Below are 25,272 nucleotides of genomic sequence, written 5' to 3'. Positions count from 1 at the left end.
AAAAAAATGACTAAGTATGGAATGGACAAGGCAACTGTTAGGTAGATTCATAACTGGCTTAGTGATCGGACCCACAGAGTGGTCATAAATGACTGCACATCCAGTTGGAAGAATTTCTCAAGTGGGGTACCACATGACTCTGCCCTGGGCCCTGTATTATTCAACATCTTTATCAATTATGTAGATGAAGGAATTGAGGGTGAACTGATTTAATTTGCAGATGACACAAAGCTAGGAGGGATAGCTAATATTAGAGAAGAGGATCGAGAAAAAGATATAAATAAACTGGAGCAGTGGGCAGCAACTAACAGAATGGTTTTTAACATGGAAATATGCAAAGTACTACATCTGGGCAATAAAAATGAAAAAAGCATATACAGAATGGGAGGAATAGGGCTAAGCAACAGCACATGTGAAAAAGACTTGGGTTTGCTAATAGATCACAGACTGAACATGAGTCAACATAGTGATGCAGCAGAAAAAAAGGCAAATACAATTCTGGGATGTATTATCAAAAGCGTACAGTCTAGATCACGTGAAGTCATTATTGCCCTCTACTCCTCTTTGGTCCAACCTCATCTGGAATACTGTGTCCAGTTTGGGGCACCACATTTTAAAAAAGACATCAACAAACTGGAGCAAGTTCAGAGAAGAGCGACCAGAATGGTGACCGGTCTGCAAACCATGTCCTATGAGGAATGATTACAGGATTTGGGAATGTTTAGCTTGCAAAAAAGAAAACTGAGAGGAGACTTAATAGCTGTCTCCAAATATCTCAAGGGCTGTCACATTGTAGAAGGATCATCTTTATTCTCATTTGCACAAGGAAAGACTAGAAGCAATGAGATGAAACTGAATGGGAGGAGACACAGATTAGATATTATAAAAAACTTTTTGACAGTTAGGGTGATCAATGAGTGGAACAGGCTGCCACATGAGGTGGTTAGTTCTCCCTCAATGGAAGTCTTCAAACAGAGGCTGGACAGGCATCTGTCTGGGATGATTTAGTGAATCCTGCTTTGAGCAGAGGGTTGGACCAGATGACCCAGGAGGTCCCTTCCAACGCTACCATTCTATGATTCTATGAGTTGAACGCTGAGCTGGAACAAATTTCTGGAAGTGTATGATTATGGTGCCTCAGAATGTATAAGGACTAGTGTTGAGCGATACCTTACGATATCCAGAAGTATCGGTATCGGATTGGATTGGCCGATATCCAAAAATATCGGATATTGCCGATACCGATACCCAATGCAAATCAATGGGACACAAATATCCCAAATATCGGAATGTAAATAAGCCCTTTCTGTCCTTCTACATCTTGTTCCGGAAGGGGGTAGAGTGTGGGTGGTGCGTGGGCGGACACTGTGCGTGTCTGTGTGTGTGGGCGGGGTCTGTGCGGGCCTGCTGGGGATCTGTATGGGTCTCTCTATGTTCTGTGCGGGCTGCCGGGGGTCTGTGTGGGCCTGCTGGGGCTCTGTGCAGGCCTGCCAGGGCTCTGTGTGGCGTGCCGGGGCTCTGTGCACCGTGTTGGGGCTCTGTGCGCCATGCTGGGGGTCTGTGCGGTGTGCCGGGGGTCTGTGCAGTGTGCCGGGGGTCTGAGTGGCATGCCGGGGCTCTGTGCGGCATGCCGGTGGTCTGTGCAGCATGCCGGGGTTCTGTGTGGTGTGCCAGGGCTCTGTGCGGTGTGCTGGGGCTCTATGCGGGCCTGCTGGGGGGTCTGTGTGGCCTGACGGGGCTCTGAGTGGTGTGGCAGGGGCTTTGTGCAGCATGCTGGGGCTCTGTGCGGGCTGCCGGGGCTCTGTGCGGGTTGCCGGGGCTCTATGCGGGCTTCTGGGGCTCTGTGCAGTGTGCCGGGGCTCTGTGCAGGCTACCGGGGCTCTGTGCATGTGTGCAGGCATCGTTCGATGGGACTATAAGTCCCATCAGATGATGCCTGCTACAGTGACAGTGATTGACACATTAGCCAATGATTGGACAGTAGTAGTACCATGATCCGGCAAATGTGTTGAATGAAAAGAAAAAAAAACACCATACATACTACATACATAGTACATACATACAACATACATACTACATACATACATACTACAAACTACATACTACATACATACATACATACATACATAATACATACATAATAAATAAATATTACATACATACTACATACATACATACATACTACATACATTCTACATACAGTACATTCATACATTACATACAATATATTCATACATTACATACAATACATACATACAGACATACAGTACATTAAACATAGATTTCATACTCACCATTACTTGTCACTTTGTTCCACGAAGCCAGTGCCATCTGTAAAAAAATATGAAAATAACAAACAACCAATATACTCCCTGATCCGCAGAAATCCAAGAGTGTCCCATGACGATCTCCCGTGGAGAATGGCAGCATCAGCTGATGCGACCACTCTTCAGGGGCTCCAGGAACACAATAACAGGAGGAAGGTATCCTTCCGCGCTGTGTTCCTCCGCTGCTGTAAAAAAAAATTGTCCCTAGTCTCACATTTGGCATTGCTGTGTGAGAAATTTTCCCACCCAGCAATTGCCATAAAGTGAGACGGGTTACTATAGTTCAGGGATGCACTGCAGGAGCCATTGTCTCCTGTCAGTGTGTCACTGAAGGTCCTATAGAGAAGTGACATCACCCGATGTCATTGTTCTATAGGGGAGATCGTCGTGGGACCTGCATTATTAATTGAACTACGGCAGACAGGTAGTATGCGGTTTATTATTTTACGTTTTTTGCAGGCGCTGAAGTACTGTAAGTATCGTTAAATGAAGAATATTAAAATACTTTCTTCCTAATGTGTGTGTGTTTTATTAACCCTTTACTAGTATTGGATTAATAATGGATAGGCGTCTTATTGACGCCTCTCCATTATTAACCCAGGGAGTATATTGTTTGTTTGTTATTTTCTTATTTTTTTACAGATGACACTGGTTTCAGGGAACAAAGTGACAAGTAATGGTGAGTATGTAATCTATGTTTAATGTACTGTGTGTCTGTATGTATTGTATGAATGTACTGTATGTAGTATGTAGTATGTATGTAGTATGTTGTATGTATGTAGTATGTATGTAGTTTGTATATATGTAGTATGTATGTATGTAGTATGTATGTAGTATGTAATATGTATGTAGTATGCATGTATGTAGTATGTATGTAGTATGTAGTTGTAGTATGTAGTATGTATGTAGTATGTATGTAGTATGTTTTTTTTTTCATTCAACACATTAGCCTGATGATGGGGCTACTACTGTCCCATCATTGGCTAATGTGTCAATCACTGTCACTGTAGCAGGCATCGTCCGATGGGATTTGTAGTCCCATTGGACGATGCCTGCACACACGCACAGAGCCCCGGCAGCCCTCACAGAGCCCCGGGAGCCCGCACAGAGCCCCGGCACACAAAACAAAGCCCTGGCACGCCGCACAGACCCCCGGCATGCTGCACAGAGCCCCTGGCAGGCATTCACAGACCCCCTAACGGGCACGCACAGACCCCCCCACGGACATGCACAGACCTCGCCCACACACACGCAGTCTCCGCCCACGCACTGCCCACACTCCATTATAGTGCATTATTGCACTATAGGAACTTCCGATTACGGTATCCGATATCGCAAAAGTATCGGAACTTGGTATCGGAATTCCGATACAGCGAATATCGGCCGATACCTGATATTTGCAGTATCAGAATGCTCAACACTAGTGTTGAGCGATACCTTCCGATATGCAAAGGTATCGTATCGGATTGGATCGGCCGATATCCAAAAAATATCGGATATCGCAGTTACCGATACCCGATACCAATGCATATCAATGGGACACAAAATATCGGAATGGTTCCCAGGGTCTGAAGGAGAGGAAACTCTCCTTCATGCCCTGGGATCCATATTCATGTATAAAATAAAGAATAAAAATAAAAAAATGATATACTCACCCCTCCGACGGCCCCGCCTCTCACCGGTCCAAGCGTCTGCCTCCGTTCCTAAGAATGCAGAGTGAAGGACCTTTGATGACGTCGCGGCTTGTGATTGGTCGCGTGACCACTCATTTGACCGCTCATGTGACCAATCACAAGCCGCGACATCATCGAAGGTCCTTCATTCCCTGCATTCTTAGGAACGGAGGATCCGCTAAGAGCCAGGGTCCGCCGTAGGGGTGAGTATATCAATATTTTTTATTTTTATTATTTATTTTTTACATGAATATGGATCCCAGGGCCTGAAGGAGAGTCTCCTCTCCGCCAGGCCCTGGGAACCATACGCACCGCACACTTTCGATTCCGATTTCCGATATCGCAAAAATATCGGAACTCAGTATCGGAATTCCGATACAGCAAATATCAGCCGATACCCGATATTTGCAGTATCGGAATGCTCAACACTACTCAACACTAATAAGGACAAGTGCAGGGTGGGAGGAATATTTGCTAGTGTAATGGACAAGGAAATGGGAAGCACCTAGCACAGGGGAAGAGGAAGTAGTGTTACCCACTGGCACCAATTGTGGACCCAGGCATTTAGCCAACAGATGACATGTGCCTGACCATGCTGGTGGAGGTTAGGCTCAGACCCCTGATGATTTTGTCATAGGACAAGTTGCAAATTACCATTTTGCTATGGGTCAGAACTTAAAAAAGTCCCAGAATGGGAAACACTTAACTGTTGGATGGAAACATTCATGAATGTTGGTGCACTGTGGAATAGTTGCATGCCTTATACCTTTTGTCACTTCACTGCCTCTTCCTGACAGTTTTGGTGATGCCAATCCCTCCCCCCACAGTGCTGCTGGCCTGGCTCTGCATGCCAGCTTCCCTGGTCTCCTGGGAAAAAACATGGAGAGAGGGAAGACAATCAGGCTGTGGATAAAGTGATCCAGACTGTAAGCTGGTGAGACTGGATCATGTGAAAGACTGGGTGGTGCTGACAAGCATGCTGGAATCATTAACTGCTATCCAACCGATCATGTGTTCACACTGCTCTGGCTTCAGAAGTGGTGTACCATGCCTCCCTGTAAAGTGGGTCAGGAATCAATGTTTTGTGGTTAGGCGTGTTTCAGACAAAGCCGCATCTGCCCCACATCCTCAGTGTCTGCAAGCACCATCTTCAGCATTTCCACTGGTGTGGCTTGAGAAGTGATGTTGTCAGGACTCTGAACATTTTTATTTCCTTTTGTGCATTACTGCCCTTTTCCAAGATGGTGTCTTTGGTCTCATGTGCACTGTGTGTTGTGAATTCTGCTCTTGGGCTCCCTCCGGTGGTTGTTAGTGGTAGTGCAGTGGTCTCTGGATTATAGGCCAGGGCAGGTGTTTCTGCTTATTGCAGCTCTATTAGGTATTTAGGTTTGTAGGATCCATCAATCCCTGCCAGTTGACCATTGTATCTTGGAGGGATTGCATCTCTGTCTGGCTCCACTGCCCTGCTGTCATTTCAGCTAAGATAAGTGCCTTGTTTTGGTTCTCTGTAGCACGCATGCAGTGTGCTTTTACGTGCAGTGCAATCTATTGTGTTTTTGTCCAGCTTGACTTGTTTGGATTTTTCTGTCATGCTGGTTTCTCTGGAGATGCAGACATACATCCTATGTCTTTAGTTAGATGTAGTATATAGTATTTTCTGCTGTGGAATTTTCTAGTGTTTTAATACTGACCACTTAGAACTCTGTCCTATCCTTTCTATCTAGCCTTAAGGGCCTCTTTTGCTAAACTCTGTTTTTTCTGCCTGTGTACGTATTTCCTCTTAAACTCACAGTCAATATTTGTGGGGGGCTGCCTATCCTTTGGGGCTCTGCTCTGAGGCAAGATAGAATTTCCCATTTCCATCTTTAGGGGTATTTAGTCCTCCGGCTGTGTCGAGGTGTCTAGGCCTGGTTAGGTACATCCCACGGCTACTTCTAGTTGCGGTGTCAGTATTAGGATTGCGGTCAGTATAGGTACCACCTACTCCAGAGATAGTCTCATGCGGCTCCAGGGTCACGGATCATAACTGGCCAACAATGAGTTAAATGCATCTCAGAAGAAGGGAAGAAAAGTCCTGAGCCATTTTTTTTTCTGCAGTCTGTTTTGTCTTTCCTTCCCTCTTTTCCTCTGGGTGACTGAGGAGCTGTGTGCTAGCATGGATGTTCGGGGATTAGCTTCTCGTGTAGACCAACTAGCTGCTAGGGTACAGGGTATTTCCGATTATATTGTTCAGACTCCGGTTTTAGAGCCTAAGATTCCTACTCCTGAGTTATTTTTTGGGGACAGGTGTACATTTTTGAGTTTTAAAAATAACTGAAAACTGTTTTTTGCTCTGAAACCTCGTTCTTCTGGTGATCCCATTCAGCAGGTTAAAATAGTCATCTCCCTGCTGTGTGGCGATCCTCAGGATTGGGCATTTTCCCTGGGATTTGGGAATCCTGCCTAGGGTTATTATATGATGAACCAAATTCTGTGGATCATGCTGAGAAGACTGTTGTGAAATTGGATTCTGGGCTCCCCCGGTGGCCACTTGTGGAATTGAACTTGTGTGCATCATCCCCTCTGTTCACCTGCTCCTATCAGGATGTGGGAGTCGCTATATAACCTTGCTCCTCTGTCAGTTTCTTGCCGGTCAACAATGTAATCAGAAGCCTTCTGTGCTTGTTCCTGCTACTAGACAACTCCCAGCTAAGTTGGACTTTTGTCCTTGTGTGTTTTTGCATTTTGTTCCTGTTCACAGCTGCTGTTTCGTTACTGTGTCTGGAAAGCTCTAGTGATCGGAAATTGCCACTCTGGTGTTATGAGTTAATGCTAGAGTCTTAAAGGAATTTCTGGATGGTGTTTTGATAGGGTTTTCTGCTGACCATGAAAGTGTCCTTTCTGTCTTCCTGCTATCTAGAAAGCGGACCTCGATTTTGCTAAACCTATTTTCATACTACGTTTGTCATTTCATCTAAAATCACCGCCAATATATGTGGGGGCCTCTGTCTGCCTTTTGGGAAAATTTCTCTAGAGGTGAGCCAGGACTGTCTTTTCCTCTGCTAGGATTAGGTAGTTCTCCGGCTGGCGCTGGGCATCTAGGGTTAAAAAACGTAGGCATGCTACCTGGCTACTTCTAGTTGTGCGGCAGGTTTAGTTCATGGTCAGTATAGTTTCCATCTTCCAAGAGCTAGTTCTCATATATGCTGGGCTATGTTCTCTCGCCATTGAGAATCATGACAGTTTGACCGGCCCAAAAAAGGGTTAAATTACTGGCTGAGAAAGGAGAGAAAAAAGAAGTCTGCTACAATTTTTTTTTTTTTTTTTCCCTCTAGTTCTGAGTGTGCTCTTAATTGAATCACTTGCTAGTCTGCCTATACTGCAGCCTTCCTCTCTTTCTCTCCTTCTAATCCTTGAATGGCTCTGTGTTCACCTGTTTCAAATGGATCTTCAGAGTGTAGCTACAGGTTTGAATAATCTCGCCACAAAGGTACAAAATTTGCAAGATTTTGTTGTTCATGCACCTGTGTCTGAGCCTAGAATTCCTTTGCCTGAATTCTTCTCGGGGAATAGATCTCACTTTCAAAATTTTAAAAATAATTGCAAATTGTTTTTGTCCCTGAAGTCTCGCTCGGCCGGAGACCCTGCACAGCAGGTCAGGATTGTAATTTCCTTGCTCCGGGGCGACCCTCAAGACTGGGCTTTTGCATTGGCACCAGGGGATCCTGCGTTGCTCAATGTGGATGCGTTTTTTCTGGCCTTGGGGTTGCTTTATGAGGAACCTCATTTAGAGCTTCAGGCGGAAAAGGCCTTGATGTCCTTGTCTCAGGGGCAAGATGAAGCTGAAATATACTGCCAAAAATTCCGCAAATGGTCTGTGCTTACTCAGTGGAATGAGTGCGCCCTGGCGGCGATTTTCAGAGAAGGTCTCTCTGATGCCATTAAGGATGTTATGGTGGGGTTCCCTGTGCCTGCGAGTCTGAATGAGTCCATGACGATGGCTATTCAGATCGATAGGCGTCTGCGGGAGCGCAAACCTGTGCACCATTTGGCGGTGTCTACTGAGAAAACGCCAGAAAATATGCAATGTGATAGAATTCTGTCCAGAAGCGAGTGGCAGAATTTTAGACGAAAAAATGGGTTGTGCTTCTATTGTGGTGATTCAACTCATGTTATATCAGCATGCTTTAAGCGTACTAAGAAGCCTGACAAGTCTGTTTCAATTAGCACTTTACAGTCTAAGTTTATTCTATCTGTGACCCTGATTTGTTCTTTGTCATCTATTACCGCGGACGCCTATGTCGACTCTGGCGCTGCTTTGAGTCTTATGGATTGGTCCTTTGCCAAACGCTGTGGGTATGATTTGGAGCCACTGGAGGCTCCGATACCTCTGAAAGGGATTGACTCCACCCCATTGGCTAGTAATAAACCACAATACTGGACACAAGTGACTATGCGTGTTAATCCGGATCACCAGGAGGTTATTCGCTTTCTGGTGCTGTATAATCTGAGTAAAGGAACAAAGTCCAGCTCACCATACCGACATTCCCCAGGTCTCGGAGCACGGAACCGCTGTGTCAGGGCGTGAACAAACAGGAAAAAAGGAGAATATCCAGCTCAACGATATAGTGAAAAGTCCATAGTTTTATTTCACCTCGAAAATAGCATGGTGTAAGGACAAAACATCAGCATACAAAAGGGTTAAAAACCAAGATCAACGCGTTTCCGGTGACTAAGCACCCTTAATCATGATCATGATAATGATCATGATTAAGGGTGCTTAGTCACCGGAAACGCGTTGATCTTGGTTTTTAACCCTTTTGTATGCTGATGTTTTGTCCTTACACCATGCTATTTTCGAGGTGAAATAAAACTATGGACTTTTCACTATATCGTTGAGCTGGATATTCTCCTTTTTTCCTGCTGTATAATCTACATGATGTTTTGGTGCTGGGATTGCCATGGCTGCAATCTCATAACCCAGTCCTCGACTGGAGAGCTATGTCTGTGTTAAGCTGGGGATGTAAAGGAACTCATGGGGACGTACCTTTGGTTTCCATTTCATCATCTATTCCCTCTGAGATTCCTGAATTCTTGTCTGACTTTCGTGACGTTTTTGAAGAACCCAAGGTTGGTTCACTACCTCCGCACCGGGAGTGCGATTGTGCCATAGACTTGATTCCGGGTAGTAAATACCCTAAGGGTCGTTTATTTAATCTGTCTGTGCCTGAACACGCTGCTATGCGAGAATATATAAAGGAGTCCTTGGAAAAGGGACATATTCGTCCTTCGTCATCTCCCTTAGGAGCCGGTTTTTTCTTTGTGTCTAAGAAAGACGGCTCTTTGAGGCCGTGTATTGATTATCGACTTTTGAATAAAATCACGGTTAAATATCAATATCCGTTACCACTGCTTACTGATTTGTTTGCTCGTATAAAGGGGGCCAAGTGGTTCTCTAAGATTGATCTCCGTGGGGCGTATAATCTGGTGCGAATCAAGCAGGGGGATGAGTGGAAAACCGCATTTAATACGCCCGAGGGCCATTTTGAGTATTTGGTGATGCCTTTTGGTCTTTCAAATGCCCCTTCAGTCTTCCAGTCCTTTATGCATGACATTTTCCGCGATCATTTGGATAAATTTATGATTGTGTATCTGGATGATATTCTGATTTTTTCGGATGACTGGGACTCTCATGTCCAGCAGGTCAGGAGGGTTTTTCAGGTTTTGCGGTCTAATTCCTTGTGTGTGAAGGGTTCTAAGTGTGTTTTTGGGGTTCAAAAGATTTCTTTCTTGGGATACATTTTTTCCCCCTCTTCCATCGAGATGGATCCTGTCAAGGTTCAGGCTATTGGTGATTGGACGCAACCCTCTTCTCTTAAGAGTCTTCAGAAATTTTTGGGCTTTGCTAACTTTTATCGTCGATTTATTGCTGGTTTTTCTGATGTTGTAAAACCATTGACTGATTTGACTAAGAAGGGTGCTGATGTTGCTGATTGGTCCCCTGATGCTGTGGAGGCCTTTCGGGAGCTCAAGCGCCGCTTTTCTTCCGCCCCAGTGTTGCGTCAGCCTGATGTTGCTCTTCCTTTTCAGGTTGAGGTCGACGCTTCTGAAATCGGAGCTGGGGCGGTGTTGTCGCAGAGAAGTTCCGACTGCTCCGTGATGAGACCTTGTGCTTTTTTTTCCCGTAAATTTTCGCCCGCCGAGCGGAATTATGATATTGGGAATCGGGAGCTTTTGGCCATGAAGTGGGCTTTTGAGGAGTGGCGTCACTGGCTTGAGGGGGCCAGACATCAGGTGGTGGTATTGACTGACCACAAAAATTTAATTTACCTTGAGTCTGCCAGGCGCCTGAATCCTAGACAGGCGCGCTGGTCGTTGTTTTTCTCTCGGTTTAATTTTGTGGTGTCGTACCTACCGGGTTCTAAGAATGTTAAGGCGGATGCCCTTTCTAGGAGTTTTGAGCCTGACTCCCCTGGTAATTCTGAGCCCACAGGTATCCTTAAAGATGGAGTGATATTGTCTGCCGTTTCTCCAGACCTGCGGCGGGCCTTGCAGGAGTTTCAGGCGGATAGACCTGATCGTTGCCCACCTGGTAGACTGTTTGTTCCTGATGATTGGACCAGTAGAGTCATCTCTGAGGTTCATTCTTCTGCGTTGGCAGGTCATCCTGGAATCTTTGGTACCAGGGATTTGGTGGCAAGGTCCTTCTGGTGGCCTTCTCTGTCACGAGATGTGCGAGGCTTTGTGCAGTCTTGTGACGTTTGTGCTCGGGCCAAGCCTTGTTGTTCTCGGGCTAGTGGATTGTTGTTGCCCTTGCCTATCCCGAAGAGGCCTTGGACGCACATCTCGATGGATTTTATTTCGGATCTGCCTGTTTCTCAGAAGATGTCTGTCATCTGGGTGGTGTGTGACCGTTTCTCTAAGATGGTCCATCTGGTTCCCTTGCCTAAGTTGCCTTCTTCTTCCGAGTTGGTTCCTCTGTTTTTTCAAAATGTTGTTCGTTTGCATGGTATTCCTGAGAATATCGTTTCTGACAGAGGGACCCAATTCGTGTCTAGATTTTGGCGGGCATTCTGTGCTAGGATGGGCATAGATTTGTCTTTTTCGTCTGCTTTCCATCCTCAGACTAATGGCCAGACCGAGCGGACTAATCAGACCTTGGAGACATATTTGAGGTGTTTTGTGTCTGCGGATCAGGATGATTGGGTTGCTTTTTTGCCTTTGGCGGAGTTCGCCCTCAATAATCGGGCCAGCTCTGCCACCTTGGTGTCCCCGTTTTTCTGTAATTTGGGGTTTCATCCTCGATTTTCCTCCGGTCAAGTGGAATCTTCGGATTGTCCTGGAGTGGATGCTGTGGTGGAGAGGTTGCATCAGATTTGGGGGCAGGTGGTGGACAATTTGAAGTTGTCCCAGGAGAAGACTCAGCTTTTTGCCAACCGCCGTCGTCGTGTTGGTCCTCGGCTTTGTGTTGGGGACTTGGTGTGGTTGTCTTCTCGTTTTGTCCCTATGAGGGTTTCTTCTCCTAAGTTTAAGCCTCGGTTCATCGGCCCGTACAAGATATTGGAGATTCTTAACCCTGTGTCCTTCCGTTTGGACCTCCCTGCATCCTTTTCGATTCATAATGTTTTTCATCGGTCATTGTTGCGCAGGTATGAGGTACCGGTTGTGCCTTCCGTTGAGCCTCCTGCTCCGGTGTTGGTTGAGGGTGAGTTGGAGTACGTTGTGGAAAAGATCTTAGACTCTCGTGTTTCCAGACGGAGACTCCAGTATCTGGTCAAATGGAAGGGATACGGTCAGGAGGATAATTCTTGGGTCACTGCCTCTGATGTTCATGCCTCCGATCTTGTCCGTGCCTTTCATAGGGCTCATCCTGATCGCCCTGGTGGTTCTGGTGAGGGTTCGGTGCCCCCTCCTTGAGGGGGGGGTACTGTTGTGAAATTGGATTCTGGGCTCCCCCGGTGGCCACTTGTGGAATTGAACTTGTGTGCATCATCCCCTCTGTTCACCTGCTCCTATCAGGATGTGGGAGTCGCTATATAACCTTGCTCCTCTGTCAGTTTCTTGCCGGTCAACAATGTAATCAGAAGCCTTCTGTGCTTGTTCCTGCTACTAGACAACTCCCAGCTAAGTTGGACTTTTGTCCTTGTGTGTTTTTGCATTTTGTTCCTGTTCACAGCTGCTGTTTCGTTACTGTGTCTGGAAAGCTCTAGTGATCGGAAATTGCCACTCTGGTGTTATGAGTTAATGCTAGAGTCTTAAAGGAATTTCTGGATGGTGTTTTGATAGGGTTTTCTGCTGACCATGAAAGTGTCCTTTCTGTCTTCCTGCTATCTAGAAAGCGGACCTCGATTTTGCTAAACCTATTTTCATACTACGTTTGTCATTTCATCTAAAATCACCGCCAATATATGTGGGGGCCTCTGTCTGCCTTTTGGGAAAATTTCTCTAGAGGTGAGCCAGGACTGTCTTTTCCTCTGCTAGGATTAGGTAGTTCTCCGGCTGGCGCTGGGCATCTAGGGTTAAAAAATGTAGGCATGCTACCCGGCTACTTCTAGTTGTGCGGCAGGTTTAGTTCATGGTCAGTATAGTTTCCATCTTCCAAGAGCTAGTTCTCATATATGCTGGGCTATGTTCTCTCGCCATTGAGAATCATGACAGAAGACCTTGTTGACCCTGTTTCAGGGTCAAGAAGCAGCAGAATTGTATTGTCAGAAATTTAGAAAATGGTATGTGCTGACTAAATGGAATGAGGATGCTTTGGCGGCAATTTTCAGAAAGGGTCTTTCTGAATCTGTTAAAGATGTTATGGTGGGGTTTCCCATGCCTATTGGTCTGAGCGATTCTATGTCTCTGGCCATTCAGATTGATCGGCGCCTGCGTGAGCGCAGAATTGTGCGCACTGTGGCGTTGTCCTCAGAGCAGATACCTGAGTGTTATGATGACCTGGTGGTTAGGAGCATCCGAAATGACCTGATGAGCAAACTAGTAATAAAGGACAAGCTCTGGGAAGTGGGAGCTCTGCTGACCGCAACCCCTAATCCTATCACAACAACTAAAAGTAGCCGTGGAGCGTACCTGACTCTGCCTAGACGCCTCTTCACAGCCTAAGAGCTAACTACCCCTAAAGATAGAAAATAAAGCCTACCTTGCCTCAGAGAAATTCCCCAAAGAAATAGGCAGCCCCCCACACATATTGACTGTGAGTTAAGATGGAAGTCACAAACACAGGAATGAAATAGGTTTCAGCAAAGGAGGCCAGACTTAACTAAACAGATTGAGGATAGAAAAGGTATCTTTGCAGTCAGTATGAAAAACTACCAAAAAACCACGCAGAGTGTGCAAAAGAGACCCCCGCACCGACTCACGGTGCGGAGGTGCCACTCTGCATCCGAGAGCTTCCAGCTAGCAAGGCAAAATCATGATGGCAAGCTGGACAAGAATACAGTGGTAAAACAAATAAGCTAGCAGGGACTTAGCTTTTGCTGGAGTAGACAGGTCATCTGAAAGATCCAAGAGAGAACTGAACCAGCACTAGGACATTGACAGCTGGCATCAAGTAACGATCTGAGTGGAGTTAAATAGAGCAGCCAGCCTAGGACTAAACGAGGTCAGCTGAGGAAAAACCTCAGCACCAGCAGCTCCACTCACAGCCACCAGAGGGAGTCCATGGACAGAACTCGCCGAAGTACCATTCATGACCACAGGAGGGAGTTCGAGAACAGAATTCACAACAGTACCCTCCCTTGAGGAGGGGTCACCGAACCCTCACCAGAGCCCCCAGGCCGATCAGGACGAGCCAAATGAAAGGCACGAACCAGATCGGCAGCATGAACATCAGAGGCAACCACCCAGGAATTATCCTCCTGACCATAACCTTTCCACTTGACTAGGTACTGAAGTTTCCGTCTCGAAATACGAGAATCTAAAATCTTCTCCACCACATACTCCAACTCCCCCTCAACCAACACCGGGGCAGGAGGGTCAACAGAGGGAACCATAGGAGCCACATATCTCCGCAACAACGACCTATGGAACACATTATGGATGGCGAAAGAAGCTGGAAGGTCCAAACGAAACGACACAGGATTAAAAACCTCAGAAATCTTATAAGGACCAATGAAACAAGGCTTAAACTTAGGAGACGAAACCTTCATAGGAACATAACGAGACGACAACCAAACCAAATCCCCAACACGAAGTCGGGGACCAACACAGTGACGGCGGTTAGCGAAACGTTGAGCCTTCTCCTGGGACAATGTCAAATTGTCCACCACGTGAGTCCAAATTTGCTGCAACCTGTCCACCACAGAATCCACACCAGGACAGTCCGAAGGCTCAACCTGCCCTGAAGAAAAACGAGGGTGGAAACCAGAATTGCAGAAAAAAGGCGAAACCAAAGTGGCCGAGCTGGCCCGAGTATTAAGGGCGAACTCAGCCAAAGGCAAGAAGGACACCCAATCATCCTGATCGGCAGAAACAAAGCATCTCAGATATGTTTCCAAAGTCTGATTGGTTCGTTCGGTTTGGCCATTTGTCTGAGGATGGAAAGCTGAAGAAAAAGACAAATCAATGCCCATCTTAGCACAAAAGGACCGCCAAAACCTTGAAACAAACTGGGAACCTCTGTCCAACACGATGTTCTCCGGAATGCCATGCAAACGAACCATGTGCTGGAAAAATAATGGAACCAAATCAGAGGAGGAAGGCAATTTAGGCAAAGGTACCAAATGGACCATCTTAGAGAAGCGATCACAAACCACCCAGATGAGCGACATCCTTTGAGAGACAGGGAGATCTGAAATAAAATCCATGGAAATATGCGTCCAGGGCCTTTTCGGGACCGGCAAGGGCAAAAGCAACCCACTGGCACGAGAACAGCAGGGCTTAGCCCGAGCACAAGTCCCACTGGACTGCACAAAAGAACGCACATCCCGTGACAAGGAAGGCCACCAAAAGGATCTAGCCACCAAATCTCTGGTACCTAAGATTCCAGGATGACCAGCCAACACCGAACAATGAACCTCAGAGATAACTCTACTAGTCCATCTATCAGGGACAAACAGTTTCTCCGATGGACAACGGTCAGGTCTATCAGCCTGAAACTCCTGCAGCACTCGCCGCAAATCAGGGGAGATAGCAGACAAAATTACCCCCTCTTTGAGAATACCAGCCGGCTCAGGAACTCCCAGAGAATAAGGCACAAAACTCCTTGAAAGGGCATCAGCCTTCACATTCTTAGAACCCGGAAGGTACGAAACCACAAAATCAAAGTGGGAGAAAAACAGCGACCATCAAGCCTGTCTAGGATTCAACCGCTTGGCTGACTCGAGATAAGTCAGATTCTTGTGATCCGTCAAGACCACCACGCGATGCTTGGCTCCTTCAAGCCAATGTCACCACTCCTCGAATGCCCACTTCATAGCCAACAACTCTCGATTGCCCACATCATAATTGCGCTCAGCAGGCGAAAACTATCTAGAAAAGAAAGCACATGGTTTCATCACCGAGCCCTCAGAACTTCTTTGAGATAAAACAGCCCCTGCTCCAATCTCAGAAGCATCCACCTCGACCTGAAACGGGAGGAAAACATCTGGCTGACACAACTGTCATGGTTCCCAATGGCAAGGGAATGTAAAAAACACATAAGTAACGAACGAGCTCTCGGGTGATGGAAACTCGAGTTGACCGTGAGCTAAATCTACCACTCAACTAACAGTAGCCAGGGAGCATACCTACGGCTTCCTATATGCCACGCGCCAGCCGGAGGACTAACTACGCCTGGTAGAGGAAGAAACAGACCTGGCTTACCTCTAGGGAAATACCCCAAAAGATGATAGCAGCCCCCCACATGTAATAACGGTGAATTAAGAGGAAAAGACATACACAGTATGAAAGTAGATTTAGCAAAGAGAGGTCCACTTACTAGATAGCAGAAGGATACAAAAGAGGACTGCACGGTCAACTGAAAACCCTTTCAAAAACCATCCTGAAATTACTTTAAGACTCCTGTGTCAACTCATGACACAGGAGTGGCAATTTCAGCCCGCAAGAGCTTCCAGCTACAGAGAATTACAAAAACTGCAAACTGGACAAAAGGTACAAAACAAAAGGACAAAGTCCACTTAGCTGATCAGCAGACTAGTAGCAGGAACATGCAACCGAAGGCTCTGGTTACAATGATGACCGGCAAGGAAATGACTGGAGAGCAAGGCTAAATAGGAAACTCCCAAACACTGATGGAAGCAGGTGAACAGAAGAAGCAAAGTGCAAACAAGTCACCAGTACCACCAGCAACCACCAGGGGAGCCAAAAAGCGGATACACAACAGTACCCTCCCCTTAAGGAGGGGGCACCGAACCCTCACAAGAACCGCCAGGGCGATCTGGAAGCCCGCAAGAGCTTCCAGCTACAGAGAATTACAAAAACTGCAAACTGGACAAAAGGTACAAAACAAAAGGACAAAGTCCACTTAGCTGATCAGCAGACTAGTAGCAGGAACATGCAACCGAAGGCTCTGGTTACAATGATGACCGGCAAGGAAATGACTGGAGAGCAAGGCTAAATAGGAAACTCCCAAACACTGATGGAAGCAGGTGAACAGAAGAAGCAAAGTGCAAACAAGTCACCAGTACCACCAGCAACCACCAGGGGAGCCAAAAAGCGGATACACAACAGTACTGTCATGGTTCCCAATGGCAAGGGAACGTAAAAAACACATAAGTAACGAACGAGCTCTCGGGTGATGGAAACTCGAGTTGACCGTGAGCTAAATCTACCACACAACTAACAGTAGCCAGGGAGCATACCTACGGCTTCCTATATGCCACACGCCAGCCGGAGGACTAACTACGCCTGGTAGAGGAAGAAACAGACCTGGCTTACCTCTAGGGAAATACCCCAAAAGATGATAGCAGCCCCCCACATGTAATAACGGTGAATTAAGAGGAAAAGACATACACAGTATGAAAGTAGATTTAGCAAAGAGAGGTCCACTTACTAGATAGCAGAAGGATACAAAAGAGGACTGCACGGTCAACTGAAAACCCTTTCAAAAACCATCCTGAAATTACTTTAAGACTCCTGTGTCAACTCATGACACAGGAGTGGCAATTTCAGCCCGCAAGAGCTTCCAGCTACAGAGAATTACAAAAACTGCAAACTGGACAAAAGGTACAAAACAAAAGGACAAAGTCCACTTAGCTGATCAGCAGACTAGTAGCAGGAACATGCAACCGAAGGCTCTGATTACAATGATGACCGGCAAGGAAATGACTGGAGAGCAAGGCTAAATAGGAAACTCCCAAACACTGATGGAAGCAGGTGAACAGAAGAAGCAAAGTGCAAACAAGTCACCAGTACCACCAGCAACCACCAGGGGAGCCAAAAAGCGGATACACAACACACAACACAGGGGCAGAAGAAAAACGACGCTTCAACTCCTGAAAAGCCTCAACGGTCGTAGAGGACCAATTGACCACATCCGCACCTTTCTTGGTCAAATCAGTCAATGGTTTAACAACACTAGAAAAATTAGCGATGAAGCGACGGTAAAAATTAGCAAAGCCCAGGAATTTCTGAAGGCTCTTCACAGAAGTATCCAATCATAAATGGCCTGAACTTTAACAGGGTCCATCTCGATAGTAGAAGGGGAAAAAATAAAGCCCAAAAATGAAACCTTCTGAACTCCAAAGAGACATTTAGACCCCTTCACAAACAAGGAATTAGCATGAAGGACCTGGAACACCATTCTGACCTGCTTCACATGAGACTCCCAATCGTCCGAAAAGACCAAAATATCATCCAAATATACAATCATGAATCTATCCAGGTACTTTCGGAAGATATCATGCATAAAGGACTGAAACACAGATGGAGCATTAGATAGCCCGAATGGCATCACCAGGTACTCAAAATGGCCCTCGGGCATATTAAATGCTGTTTTCCATTCATCACCCTGTTTAATACGCACAAGATTATACGCCCCTCGAAGATCTATCTTGGTGAACCAACTAGCCCCCTTAATCCGAGCAAACAAATCAGACAGTAGCGGCAAAGGGTATTGAAATTTGACGGTGATTTTATTGAGAAGGCGGTAATCTACACAAGGTCTCAGAGAACCATCCTTCTTGGCCACAAAAAAGAACCCTGCTCCCAACGGTGACGATGACGGGCGAATATGCCCTTTCTCCAAGGACTCCTTTATATAACTCCGCATAGCGGCATGTTCTGGCACAGACAAATTGAACAGTCGGCCCTTCGGAAACTTACTACCAGGAATCAAAATAATAGCACAATCACAATCCCTATGAGGAGGTAGGGCACTGGATTTGGGCTCATCAAACACATCCCGGTAATCCGACAAGAACTCAGGGACTTCAGAAGGATGGGAAGACGAAATTGACAACAATGGGACATCACCCCTTGAAAACCCCAACTGGATACAGACATTGTTTTCCAATCCAATACTGGATTATGGACCTGTAGCCATGGCAAACCCAAAATGACCACATCATGCAGATTATGCAACACCAAAAAGCGAATATCCTCCTGGTGTGCAGTAGCCATGCACATGGTCAATTGAGTCCAGTACTGAGGCTTATTCTTGGCCAAAGGCGTAGCATCAATTCCTCTCAATGGAATAGGATACTGTAAGGGCTCCAAGAAAAAACCACAGCGCCTGGCAAACTCCAAGTCCATCAAATTCAGGGCAGCACCTGAATCCACAAATGCCATAACAGAATAGGACGACATAGAGCAAATCAGAGTAACGGACAAAAGAAATTTTGGCTGTACCGTACCAATGGTGGCAGACCTAGCGAACCGCTTAGTGCGCTTAGGACAATCAGAGATAGCATGAGTGGAGTCACCACAGTAAAAACACAGCCCATTCTGACATCTGTATTCTTGCCGCTCAGCTCTGGTCAAGGTCCTATCACATTGCATAGGCTCAGGCCTCTGCTCAGAAGATACCGCCAAATGGTGCACAGTTTTGCGCTCACGTAAGCGTCGATCGATCTGAATGGCCAAGGACATAGACTCATTCAGACCAGCAGGCGTGGGGAATCCCACCATAACATCCTTAAGGGCTTCAGAGAGACCCTTTCTGAAAATTGCCGCCAGGGCACACTCATTCCACTGAGTAAGCACAGACCACATTTTAAACTTCTGACAATATACCTCCGCTTCATCCTGACCCTGACACAAAGCCAGCAAGATTTTATCTGCCTGCTCCACTGAATCTGGTTCATCATAAAGCAATCCAAGCGCCAGAAAAAATGCATCTACATTACGCAATGCAGGATCTCCTGGCGCAAGGGAAAATGCCCAGTCTTGAGGGTCGCCACATAGCAAAGAAATAATGATTTTTACTTGCTGAATGGGGTCACCAGAGGAGCGGGGTTTCAAAGCAAAAAACAGTCTACAATTATTTTTGAAATTCAGGAACTTAGATCTATCCCCAGAAAACAAATCAGGAATTGGAATTCTGGGTTCTAACATCGGATTCTGAACTACATAATCTTGAATACCTTGTACCCTTGCAGTGAGTTGATCCACACAAGAGGACAGACCCTGAATGTCCATATCTACACCTGTGTCCTGAACCACCCAGAGATTTAGGGGAAAAGATAGACAAAACACGCTGCAGAGGAAAGAAAAAAATGGTCTCAGAACTTCTCTTATCCATCTATTGAGATGCATTAACACTTTACGGGCCAGCTGTACTGTTATGATGACCTGGTGGTTAGGAGCACCCAGAATGACCTGATGAGCAAACTAGTAATAAAGGACAAGCTCTGGGAAGTCCTAATCCTATCACAGCAACTAGAAATAGCCATGGAGCGTACCTGACTCTGCCTAGACGCCTCTTCACAGCCTAAGAGCTAACTACCCCTTAAGATAGAAAATAAAGCCTACCTTGCCTCAGAGTAATTCCCCAAAGAAATAGGTAGCCCCCCACACATATTGACTGTGAGTTAAGATGGAAGTCACAAACACAGGAATGAAATAGGTTTCAGCAAAGGAGGCCAGACTTAACTAAACAGATTGAGGATAGAAAAGGTATCTTTGCGGTCAGTATAAAAAACTACCAAAAAAACACGCAGAGTGTGCAAAAGAGACCCCCGCACCGACTCACGGTGCGGATGTGCCACTCTGCATCCCAGAGCTTCCAGCTAGCAAGGCAAAATCATGATAGCAAGCTGGACAAGAAAACAGTGGTAAACAAATAAGCTAGCAGGGACTTAGCTTTTGCTGGAGTAGACAGGTCATCTGAAAGATCCAAGAGAGAACTGAACCAGCACTAGGACATTGACAGCTGGCATCAAGTAACGATCTGAGTGGAGTTAAATAGAGCAGCCAGCCTAGGACTAAACGAGGTCAGCTGAGGAAAGAACCTCAGCACCAGCAGCTCCACTCACAGCCACCAGAGGGAGTCCATGGACAAAACTCGCCGAAGTACCATTCATGACCACAGGAGGGAGTTTGAGAACAGAATTCACAACACCTGAGCCTATGCAGTGCGATAGGATTCTGTCTGGAGCTGAACGACGGGGATTCAGACATCAGAATGGGTTGTGTTTTTACTGTGGCGATGCTTCTCATGTCATTTCGGTCTGCCCTAAGCGTATTAAGTAGTGTTGAGCGATACCGTCCGATACTTAAAAGTATCGGTATCGGAAAGTATCGGCCGATACCGGCAAAGTATCGGATCTAATCCGATACCGATACCCGATACCAATACAAGTCAATGGGACACCAAGTATCGGACGGTATCCTGTATGGTTCCCAGGGTCTGAAGGAGAGGAAACTCTCCTTCAGGCCCTGGGATCCATATCAATGTGTAAAAGAAAGAATAAAAATAAAAAATAGGGATATACTCACCCTCTGACGTGCCCTGGACTTTAACGCCGTAACCGGGAGCCGTTGTACCTAAGAATGCGCTCTTGAAGGGCCTTAGATGACGTCACGGCGCTCTGATTGGTCGCGTAGCGGTCGCGTGACCGCTACGCGACCAATAACAAAGCCGTGACGTCACCTAAGGTATTTCAAGCGCTTGAAAGACCTTAGGTGACGTCACGGCTAGGGTTGAGTGACTTTCATTTTTTTAAGATCGAGTAGGGTTTTGGGAAACCCGATTTTGTCCAGAGTCGAGTCGAGTGCAGTCGGCCGATTATCGCTAAAAGTCGGGGATCGACCGAAACACGAAACCCAATGCAAGTCAAAGGGGAAGCATAGTCGGCAGTGAGTGGAGGCCAGGAAAACACCTACAGTGCCCATTTTAATGCCAAAAACATCCATTCTTGTTTCTGAAGCTTGCCAATCTTAATTAACTGTATAATAATAGTTGGGCATAGGGAATTGGGGGAAAGTTGTGGGGGGAGTAGGGCTGGCTCAAGTTTTTCGTGGGCCCAGGAAATGCGGACTACGTCACGGCGGTGTTGCAGGGAAAGGTAAGTATTTAAACGTTGCAAGTGCTGTGATCCTGAGCAAGCAGGGGGGGGCCCACTCGTTCGCATTGCCACTGGCACAGGGCCCCTCAAAGTACGGCGGTGTGTTTGCATGGCGGGGGCGCCTCCCACCAGCAGCGACACTTTTGCGTACTCTGAGGGGCCCTGTGCCAGTGACGTCGCCAACGAGTATGCCCCCCCACCTGATGAAGGAACCTGCACTTTCATCTGCACCTTCCTCTTTGTCCCTGTGTAAGGTGGTATAACATGCGGGAAGGGGAACCTTACTTTCAGCAGGGTCAGATTCTGGCTGTGTAGAGTACAAGGGGAATGTAGTGGTCTAGGTCAATGTACCAGCAGACTCATTTAGCAGTGGCTGGGCAATGGGCAGGATGAGGAGGAAACAGATATAGGGCCAAAGAATAAAGTAGGCTACATGCAGTTCAAAATTGGTAACAGGACTAAACAGGCGGCATTGCTTTGTTCAGTGGAGTAGCAAACCCAAGAGCAGCAGACTGTTTCAAGGGCCTAACCACACTAGTAGGCCAAATGCAGTTTAATATCTGATAGTATAGGGCGAAAGCCAGAATGTGGAAGCTCAGCTTTGTTCAGTTGAGGACAACACCAGGGAGGGGCAGACACCTTTAGTAGGCCGGAAAAGCCTATTGCATTTTTTAAAATGGTAATTTGGAGCAGAAGGTTGAAGCTCAGCTTTATTTAGTTGAGGACAACACCAGGCAGGGGCACACAGACAGACACCTTTAGTAGGCCGGAAAAGCCTATTGCATTTTTTAAAATGGTAATTTGGAGCAGAAGGTTGAAGCTCAGCTTTATTTAGTTGAGGGCAACACCAGGGAGGGGCAGAAGCCGTTAGTAGGCCCTAACCACCATTTTTTTTTTTTAAAACCACTTAATGAGAGCCGGAAGGTTGAAGCTCAGCTTTATTTAGTTGAGGGCAACACCAGGCAGGGGCACACAGACAGACACCTTTAGTAGGCCGGAAAAGCCTATTGCATTTTTTAAAATGGTAATTTGGAGCAGAAGGTTGAAGCTCAGCTTTATTTAGTTGAGGACAACACCAGGCAGGGGCACACAGACAGACACCTTTAGTAGGCCGGAAAAGCCTATTGCATTTTTTAAAATGGTAATTTGGAGCAGAAGGTTGAAGCTCAGCTTTATTTAGTTGAGGACAACACCAGGCAGGGGCACACAGACAGACACCTTTAGTAGGCCGGAAAAGCCTATTGCATTTTTTAAAATGGTAATTTGGAGCAGAAGGTTGAAGCTCAGCTTTATTTAGTTGAGGGCAACACCAGGCAGGGGCACACAGACAGACACCTTTAGTAGGCCGGAAAAGCCTATTGCATTTTTTAAAATGGTAATTTGGAGCAGAAGGTTGAAGCTCAGCTTTATTTAGTTGAGGGCAACACCAGGCAGGGGCACACAGACAGACACCTTTAGTAGGCCGGAAAAGCCTATTGCATTTTTTAAAATGGTAATTTGGAGCAGAAGGTTGAAGCTCAGCTTTATTTAGTTGAGGACAACACCAGGCAGGGGCACACAGACAGACACCTTTAGTAGGCCGGAAAAGCCTATTGCATTTTTTAAAATGGTAATTTGGAGCAGAAGGTTGAAGCTCAGCTTTATTTAGTTGAGGGCAACACCAGGGAGGGGCAGAAGCCGTTAGTAGGCCCTAACCACCATTTTTTTTTTTTAAAACCACTTAATGAGAGCCGGAAGGTTGAAGCTCAGCTTTATTTAGTTGAGGACAACACCAGGCAGGGGCACACAGACAGACACCTTTAGTAGGCCGGAAAAGCCTATTGCATTTTTTAAAATGGTAATTTGGAGCAGAAGGTTGAAGCTCAGCTTTATTTAGTTGAGGACAACACCAGGCAGGGGCACACAGACAGACACCTTTAGTAGGCCGGAAAAGCCTAATGCATTTTTTAAAATGGTAATTTGGAGCAGAAGGTTGAAGCTCAGCTTTATTTAGTTGAGGACAACACCAGGCAGGGGCACACAGACAGACACCTTTAGTAGGCCGGAAAAGCCTATTGCATTTTTTAAAATGGTAATTTGGAGCAGAAGGTTGAAGCTCAGCTTTATTTAGTTGAGGGCAACACCAGGCAGGGGCACACAGACAGACACCTTTAGTAGGCCGGAAAAGCCTATTGCATTTTTTAAAATGGTAATTTGGAGCAGAAGGTTGAAGCTCAGCTTTATTTAGTTGAGGGCAACACCAGGCAGGGGCACACAGACAGACACCTTTAGTAGGCCGGAAAAGCCTATTGCATTTTTTAAAATGGTAATTTGGAGCAGAAGGTTGAAGCTCAGCTTTATTTAGTTGAGGGCAACACCAGGGAGGGGCAGAAGCCGTTAGTAGGCCCTAACCACCATTTTTTTTTTTAAAAACCACTTAATGAGAGCCGGAAGGTTGAAGCTCAGCTTTATTTAGTTGAGGGCAACACCAGGCAGGGGCACACAGACAGACACCTTTAGTAGGCCGGAAAAGCCTATTGCATTTTTTAAAATGGTAATTTGGAGCAGAAGGTTGAAGCTCAGCTTTATTTAGTTGAGGGCAACACCAGGGAGGGGCAGAAGCCGTTAGTAGCCCCTAACCACCATTTTTTTTTTTTAAAACCACTTAATGAGAGCCGGAAGGTTGAAGCTCAGCTTTATTTAGTTGAGGGCAACACCAGGCAGGGGCACACAGACAGACACCTTTAGTAGGCCGGAAAAGCCTATTGCTTTTTTTAAAATGGTAATTTGGAGCAGAAGGTTGAAGCTCAGCTTTATTTAGTTGAGGGCAACACCAGGCAGGGGCACACAGACAGACACCTTTAGTAGGCCGGAAAAGCCTATTGCATTTTTTAAAATGGTAATTTGGAGCAGAAGGTTGAAGCTCAGCTTTATTTAGTTGAGGGCAACACCAGGCAGGGGCACACAGACAGACACCTTTAGTAGGCCGGAAAAGCCTATTGCATTTTTTAAAATGGTAATTTGGAGCAGAAGGTTGAAGCTCAGCTTTATTTAGTTGAGGACAACACCAGGCAGGGGCACACAGACAGACACCTTTAGTAGGCCGGAAAAGCCTATTGCATTTTTTAAAATGGTAATTTGGAGCAGAAGGTTGAAGCTCAGCTTTATTTAGTTGAGGGCAACACCAGGGAGGGGCAGAAGCCGTTAGTAGGCCCTAACCACCATTTTTTTTTTTTAAAACCACTTAATGAGAGCCGGAAGGTTGAAGCTCAGCTTTATTTAGTTGAGGACAACACCAGGCAGGGGCACACAGACAGACACCTTTAGTAGGCCGGAAAAGCCTATTTCATTTTTTAAAATGGTAATTTGGAGCAGAAGGTTGAAGCTCAGCTTTATTTAGTTGAGGGCAACACCAGGCAGGGGCACACAGACAGACACCTTTAGTAGGCCGGAAAAGCCTATTGCATTTTTTAAAATGGTAATTTGGAGCAGAAGGTTGAAGCTCAGCTTTATTTAGTTGAGGACAACACCAGGCAGGGGCACACAGACAGACACCTTTAGTAGGCCGGAAAAGCCTATTGCATTTTTTAAAATGGTAATTTGGAGCAGAAGGTTGAAGCTCAGCTTTATTTAGTTGAGGGCAACACCAGGGAGGGGCAGAAGCCGTTAGTAGGCCCTAACCACCATTTTTTTTTTTAAAAACCACTTAATGAGAGCCGGAAGGTTGAAGCTCAGCTTTATTTAGTTGAGGACAACACCAGGCAGGGGCACACAGACAGACACCTTTAGTAGGCCGGAAAAGCCTATTGCATTTTTTAAAATGGTAATTTGGAGCAGAAGGTTGAAGCTCAGCTTTATTTAGTT

The sequence above is a fragment of the Ranitomeya variabilis genome, chromosome 6, assembly GCF_051348905.1.
Source record: "Ranitomeya variabilis isolate aRanVar5 chromosome 6, aRanVar5.hap1, whole genome shotgun sequence".
NCBI classification, from domain to species: Eukaryota; Metazoa; Chordata; class Amphibia; order Anura; family Dendrobatidae; genus Ranitomeya; species Ranitomeya variabilis.
This window is presented reverse-complemented; position numbering follows the sequence as displayed.